The following is an 8190-nucleotide window of genomic DNA, read 5'->3' as shown; positions in this document are numbered from 1 at the left end:
TACCCATTTCGTTCAAAATGCACTCCGGAGTGCGTATAGCTTTACTCGTTTATTATTGCCGAAAAATACCTCTTAAGAATAGGAATACGGAACCCGTACAAGTTTACAAAATGTGTAGCTATTTGTTTGACGCCCTTATCGAATATATATTGATCCATAAATATGGACACATGCTTTCATTGCCCGTCGTCCGCGACGCAAAATCACAGTAGGAAAATCTGCGCAGCGTCGGGTTCTCAACGTTGACAATTATTGGGCAAAACAACACTACAGAACAAAGCAACAACACACGACTTTCAGATTCACCATCGCCAAATCACCTTTTCATAAAGAACTTCCAGTACACGATGCCACCGAAGATGATAATTTCCATGATGATGATCAAGATCAGAATGAGTTTGTTGGTGATCACGCGCCTGTACACGATGCGCTGTATCTTGCGATTCGTCGTCAATTTCTGATCGGTCTCTTCGAGCCGCTCTTTGGTCCGGACTAGAGACTCGCGCTGCGTGCGCAGCTCTTCGGCCACGGCAACCCCGACTTGATCGGTCTCGGCAACGACTTGAAACGTTCGCGCGAGGGTATCGGTGGTCCTGCCCAAGGTTTCGTTCATCTAAAGCAGCCGACTGCGCTGAGGATCGTTCCCAAAGTCACCGATGACGGTTGAAGGGCTCAAGAGTTCCTGCCTCGCGCCGCTGGCGTTGATGCTGGTCGCCAGTGTGACAACCGCCTTGTTGACGTCGTCGAGTTCAGCCCGCTACTTGGGGGTCTCGGCGTTCATCTGGATACGGTACGGGTTGGGCGCCGAGTGGGCTTCGTCCTGGAGTTCTTGGAGGACGTCGTTGGCCTGGTCCAGTTTACGCTCTACTTCGTGTAGCTGGGTCGTTTTGCTTTCGCCGCTTTGAAGGCGATTGCAGGTCCCGTCCAACTTGCGCTTGATGTCGTCGAGGAGAGCCCGGAGGTCCTCTTCGATGTCTTCGAACTTCTCGGACGACATGCCGTGATGCATCGCTGAGAAGTCCAGCGGAAAGTCGGTGGCGTTTACGGACGTGAAGAATGGCGAAAAACGGCTCCAAGACACAAACGTGACACGAAACACACCCCGCCGTAAAAGATCGCAGAAACCAGCGACAAGAGCAGTGATATGGACGCGCTCGAGTACACAAGTCCTTCCGTCTCATTTTAACAGTGACGTCATTTAGTATCGAATGTTACGGGTTGCGCTGGTTAATTTATTTCTAATATAAAGGATCTAAACCGACCGAAAGAAGAAAACATAGCAATGATAAGCTGATGAGAACAATAATTTTCTGTTTTATACCGTTAACGCATTATTAGTACATTTATCATTTTCAGCCATGCCGAGCGTTCTGGCATTTGTTTAATCTTGAATTAAAGGGACCATGAAATGATTTTAAAATCGAGTTTCATACACCGCACGTCGTAAAAGGTGTGAAAAGAAACACAAAAATTGGGAGCCAAAAAAAAATTATTTGCTATCGAACTTTCAAAAGAAAACTGGACTCTTTTGCGCCTTCCTTCCTTCGCCTGTTCACTACGATGCATCCGCGGAAATGGAGCACGTCAGCCAAATCCAGGTCGCCTATTGGGTAAGAGCCTACCTCACCAGCACCGCGATCGTAAACTATAAATAGCCGGCGAATGTTTCCTAATAGTTTTGTTAAATAATATTCAGATCCACATTTTGTAGCATAATTAGAGATGTGTGGCGAAAATCGCCAAATTTGATAATGCTGAGAGCCAAGCGCCATCTATCGTGTGGTAAACGAAGCAACTACTGCGCGTGCGCAGTAGGGCAGGGCCGACAGTTGCTTGGGTGGCGGCGATCGTCGAGCGTTTATTTTCTTTTGTTTTCCTTCCTCTCAAGACTCTGACTGACTGAACGTTTATTTTTCTACGTGTTCTTCCCGCGCGTGCCGACTTCAAGCAGCAAGAAAGCAGTACTTAAAACAGACCACGACGAACAAGAACGCTGGATCCACCGACTCCGACGAAGCGAGCTGCTCAGAATATAGGCCTAGCTGGCATTCCGACTCGGCGCTGCGTTGCTTCGTCGCAAGACCGTCTGCCTACGATCGGCTGGCGTGCTAAATGGAATATGCCCGCGCGACCCTTGTGGACCCTTCCCGTATTATAGTTTGATCACTGACCTCAATTCTAGATAAAGAGGTGAGGTCAATCTCTTCCCCTTGTTTTCCGAGGCAGTGTTGACGAGCACTCGTCGAAAAGGGACTCTCGTCGATTCTATCTTCTTGTTTTGTGTGAAATAGAGCTGAAATAAACGCCGTATGGATTACCTTCGTAACACGGTATGTACACTTTGTTATTGGTATGCCATTTTTATTCTGACAGACTGCACGTCACTGTCGAGCTATAACAGTTCGTGGGAGGTATACGTACAACCCCGGTCCAACCTTTCTTTGCCGAGTGTCGCGTCAGTATCGAGTTGCAATCGTAAAAGAACGGCCCCGAAGCGCTTACAAATAGCGCGAATACAGCACTTCCATCAAGCGCGCGCGTCCGCTCCGAGTGTAAACAGGTATTTACGTGGCTCTTGCTGACACTCGTAGTTCAAACGTACCTTTTTTAACGTCGGCTCGCTCCTGCATCTCCGAGGCCGGGAAAAACGCCATCTACGTCGCTTTGCAAACGACTGACACGGGCCGGCCCTTCTGCCAACAATGACGGGGTGGTTGACTTCTGGAGTCTTCACCGGAAGACTCGCTGCACTTCCCAACAGGCATACCGTCGTATGGGACTAGTCCCATGCTGTCGCTGTAGCGCAACATATCTCATTGAATTTCGCTCAGCTGCGATGCGGCGATGAGAGGCGCCGATTCAGGAAATACCCAAGTAGCACAAAATATTGCTGCAACGTTACTGGAATGTTGTCAGGTAACGTTGCCGAACGCTGCTAACGACCGCGGATTCTACACTCCAGTAACGTTACACCACAATGTTACAGTAACGTAACTGCATACGTTACCTTGACATTACCCAAATAATGTTACTGGAACGTTGTTAGATAACGTTGCCAAACGTTGCTAATGGCCACCAGTTCTACCTTTCAGTAACGTCACATCAAAATGTTGCAGTAACATAGCTCTCTATGTTACCTGGATGCTAGATCAGTGATGTTACTCGGACGTCGTCGCTAACGTTGCTAGTTGTTGTTAATGGCCACGAATTCTACCATCCAGTAATGTTACACCAAAATGTTGCACTGACATTACGGCTTACTTAAAAGTGAAGGAATAAAAATGTGAAGAACATACACAAACGACCACTCTTTCATTTCGCAACAACGTTTATTTTTTGAGGAGCAAAGAGTCACATACAGGTCGAGATCAACTAGATACCGAAGGTGGAGTGTTACTGACTCATCCCTTATCTCCCTAAAGTTCCTTTGATCAAGCCTTCCTTTTGCAGTTAATCTTGACCTGTGCGGGAGTCTTTGCTTCCAAAAAACGAGCGTCGTAACTAAATGAACGAGCGGTCATCTGTTTTTCCTCAGTGCTTTTATTCTGTTAACTTTCAGTAAACATTTTTACAATATGCTGGCACTGGCCAGATATTACTGTGTGTTACTTGGACATTACTGAACACTGTTATCCGAAAATACATTGACAAGCGCTGCCAGGAAACTGTATTTATGGTTGTCATGAAGTCATTTTTTGAGCTGGTGCCTGATATGAGTAAATGGATGTGCATTACAGGCCATTAATGAATCAGCATTTTGAAATCCTAGAAGCAGGACTCCGGAAGAAAACAAGAAGTTATTGGAATAAATTTATTTCAAAAACGAAACCAACATTACAAGTACCAGAGAATTCTTCTGTTTCTTACAAGCTATTAGATCTACAAAAGTGTAAAGAACACACTAAATTACAAGGCTGATCTGCATAAAAATAAAAATGTAAAATATTAAAACTCCCAGCAACATAAAGCAAGTTGCCTAAAATAAAATTCTAAATATATCTCAAACTACACCCGATCTTGGGCTAGGACATATAAATAAATAACGGAGGCAATAAACCAAAAATGACTACAAAAAGAACATAAATTTTAAATCTTCTAAAAATACCACATTAATGTGTACATAAATTAAATAAAAGAAACCACTAGCTGGGGCTAAAATGTATGCATGAATAGAAATGAAAGGTAACATATAAATATTACAAATTGACATAAAAAATTCAAACAACAGGGACTCTACTCATGGGATGGCTGTAAAAAAGGAGAAAGAAATCATTAGAAAAAAAAATTTTTAAATGATTTAGGTAGCATGAATATTTTTTTTTAATTCTATGCATTTAGCACGGTTAACCAATTCCATGCTTCGAACTGCGATCAAAGTAACCAGCTACTAACATTTAAAACTCACAGAAAAATAAAGGCAGAAACATGCTGAAAAACAGCGCAAAATGCACGGATAAGAAAACACACAGGACAAGGCACTGTGTGTTCTTTTTCCTTTGTCTGGTTTTCGCACCGTTTTTCAACATGATTTCTTACCAACTAGCCCAGCCGAACTGTCCATCCTTGTAATCAGAAACATGCTTGCCTTCTCCCCTTGTGGCAGCCCCTCAGTCACTCCTGAGAAGAGGCACACTGCTCCTGCAAAAAAATAACACAAAAAAGTTGGTTGCATTCAGAAAATGGGTGCCTACTTCAGGGCAGAGAGTGTCATTAAGATAAAAAAAGAAATGCCTACATCTGTCCTAGCAGTTTCACCACAGTTTCTTTGCATGCACAAGCCATCCTTTTCATCCAGTTTAGACTTTTACCGCAAAGTGTGACCTACCCACAGAAGACAGTGGATACGCGACTTATTCTTTTCTGGCAAGGTAGGCGGCTGTTCTCGGCCACTCACTTTTTCCCACTTCAACCTTCTATTTATTCATGCGTGAAAGGCACTTTCTTAAGAGGGAAACAGCTATTTTCTGCAGCACCTTTTTTATTTTGCATTTGTAGATTTAACTTTGTTTTCATTTTATCCTAAGAGTATAGCTTTCTTTTTAAGAACATAGATGTTCTTAAAAAAGACGTGCCTGCCCTCTTCGTCAATTTTTTGTAACCGACACAACCGTGGACTTGTCGGATCTTTGAGATGCAGTATATTACTGCATGTCGAATATCCGGCAGGTCCACAGTTCTGTCGGTTATAATAAATTAACAAAGAGAGAAGACACGTCTTTTCTTTTCCCCGTATCATGGGCCACGGAGACAGATCACTGCCTCAAGGACGGCTTCGTCTTGAAGCAGAATAGGTATCTTCAAGGACGAAGATATATATACGCTTTTGAATGGACGAGCATTCCTCACTGCACCTGATGATCACAGCTTTTAAAAGTGTCGTTAGTGTTACCGTGTCTTATTGGCCTCATTAACAGAAGTCATCATTTACTAAAAAAAAAGAATAGAAGGTGACAAAAAAAGATTCCTTCCTTTTATATATATATAAGTTTATAAGTTACAATAAATATTAAAACACTGCTATCCTCCCAGCAGTAAAAAGAAAAATATTTCTACTGCTCAAATAGGCTACGTTCAATGAAACAACTTCGATGAAATGGCGTTCAATGAAACAGCGTTCGATAAAACTGCGTTTAATGAAACAGCTTCGATGAAACAATGTTCAATGAAACGGCGTTTGATGAACTGTCCGGACCCAGGGGCAATGTCAATGAGCCTCATATTTTCTACAATGTCAAGCTCATTGCAGACAATGTCATAACATGGTGTTCTTTCATTGGCTAAATAAATTTCTTAATACTTAAAAATGTCTTTATGTAAATAGACTAATGCCTTTGTTTGAAATCTGGGCTTGTTTTAGGATGCAAAAGTATTTTTCGGGAGCTTAAGCAAAATTAGAAATATCATATTACCATTTTCTTGGTCCTAGCTGGTGCATGCCTGACTGATTCAGCAGCAGCCTATTTGGCGTGGGCTTCCTGCACGATGATGGCTGGCTCATTGTTTTCTGCCTTCTGTTTAAAGCAGGTGCGCACAGCTCCTGTTTCAAAAGTATATAATTACAACACAACGTCAGCTACCACAGTGAAATATCGACAATTTCATGCCCTACTTCAGCATAACTTGGCAGACATCGGTAACTATGAAATCAGCCAGGGTGTCTAGCAAATTCCTCCTTTTAAGTTCCCCAGCTTTTCCAGGTTTTAAATTTCCTGTCCATTACGAAGTTTGGAGATGGGGTACGAAGTGCTACTAAACACCTCATAAGTGAACACCACTCACAATTTAAAACAATTTATTGAAATCGGTCTTTATGTTGCTCAAGAAGTCAAAGACTTACAAAGTTTCGGGCAATGTTATTTAGCACAGCCACGTCAATGCACGACTCTCCTGGCTTCGTCGCACACCACCGCATTACTCGCCCAGGCCATTTTCCCTGATTTGGCTAACTTTTAGATTATCTCCCTGGCAATTCCCTGACTTTTCCAGATGATCCGAAATTTCCTGACAATTCCAGCTTTTCCAAGGTGCTAGACACCCTGTCAATGAGCCAGATAGCTCGGGAGCGAGGCATGGGACAAAACTCCACTCTAGTGAGCTTATGTGAGCTGCTGTCACATGCTTCACCAGGACACAGTTTCCTTTCATCTAAAAGAGCCAAATCCAGAAAACTGAAACCAAGCAAATTTTTGTATAAATTCAAACTATATTCGTTGGTCCATCAATCTCAAATGCTACTACAGTGAAATCGGTCAGAGTACGCTATAAAAACCACAGCAGAGGTGGCTGCGGCACATGGCTCAAAGCTATACTGATAAGCAAACATACCAATTTATCTGTTTTGCTTCATGTGTATTTCGCCTTTTTAGAAAAAAAAGCTCCTCACTTGTGTGCCCTGTTTAGCTATAGCCATTTGTTCTTAAAAGGCAACTCTGCTTAATTCCAAAACTTTTGGAATTATAAGACTTCAAATAAAAATAAAAAATAAATTTAAAAAGAATTATAAAAAATAACTATTTTATTTCATGCATTGGTGGAATATTTCCTATGCAATTTTGCTTTAAACATAGCCCAAATAAAACCCGAAACATCGGCTTCTACAGGCAACGACGGCAGAGACGGAGACATGACCAATCCCATGGTACAAATGATGATGTGCTACCCCTGCGAGGACGACGCAAACAGACGGGCCTGAGTGTTGTCTGCTCCGTGTCGGACGACATCTGCACCATTGCAACCTACGCTAAAGCCAAGTTTTCTCAAAGGAATAAATATCTCAGGAACATTAGTATGCAGCGAGGTCTACTAAATAGTACATAAATAAGCCATTGAGTATGTGAACATTGTGCAAACAATGCCATTATTATTTATAATAATAATAATAATAATGTGTTTTATTCCCTTTACAAATACATACAAATAATGCTGGCCTACAAAAGCAGTATTCTGCTTGTGCGTAGGACCAGACAATCCAGCGAAATACATATTAATACATCATGATAAAAAAAAAATCAAACGAGTGTAATAAAAAAAAAAATCGAACGAGTGCAATGTGGCCATTGATACCAACATTAATACAAAACAAAGCAGCAATTCGGCACAAAACAAAATGAACACAACTATCAAAATCATCAAGAGGCAAGTATACAGTGATGGGAGTAAAGCAGTGTTTATGGAGGTAATGAGAGGCACCAGTTTTTTATTTCTTTTTTTAGTACTTTTATCGAATTTATTTTCATTAAAGGCTCAGTGAGCTCATTAAATAAGGTGGGAATAAAGTGAGCTCTGCATCTTTTTCCGTATCGCGTGTAAATTCTGGGGATTATAAACCTTTCTTTGCGCCTTAGGTCCCTAGGCTTGTCCACTGGAACCTTGAACGTTGCATCGTAGTAATAATTTATAAACGTAACGTATCTATGAAAATTTTTAAAGAATAAAATTTGGAGCTTCTTTGCTTTATCTTCCAGACAGAGGTGAACCATGAGAAACGTGCACATCCAGCTCTGTGCCAATCATGTGGACACCGCTGAAGCAACTTTTGGAGAAGACATTGCTCAAGTCAAGGACTGAGTGTGCATGGAAAAAACAAAGAAAACGTAACAATGCACCTGACATAGTAAATTGATGTTTGGTGCACTGAAGCCGTAGTAGCAACTGCGCTGTCGTTTGCGCCTACATTGTCAGCTAGGGTTA

General features: G+C 42.0%; 1 pseudogene; it reads right to left on the bottom strand.

Annotated features, from left to right (window-relative positions):
* Nucleotides 1-175: 175 nt before the first annotated feature.
* Nucleotides 176-1094, bottom strand: LOC115316381 (annotated as a pseudogene).
* Nucleotides 1095-8190: the final 7096 nt, after the last annotated feature.

This window comes from Ixodes scapularis, unplaced genomic scaffold, assembly GCF_016920785.2.
Source record: "Ixodes scapularis isolate PalLabHiFi unplaced genomic scaffold, ASM1692078v2 PGA_scaffold13__105_contigs__length_92229423, whole genome shotgun sequence".
Lineage (NCBI taxonomy): Eukaryota > Metazoa > Arthropoda > Arachnida > Ixodida > Ixodidae > Ixodes > Ixodes scapularis.
The sequence above is the reverse complement of the archived record's forward strand: the minus strand, read 5'-3'. Positions and strand labels throughout refer to the sequence as shown.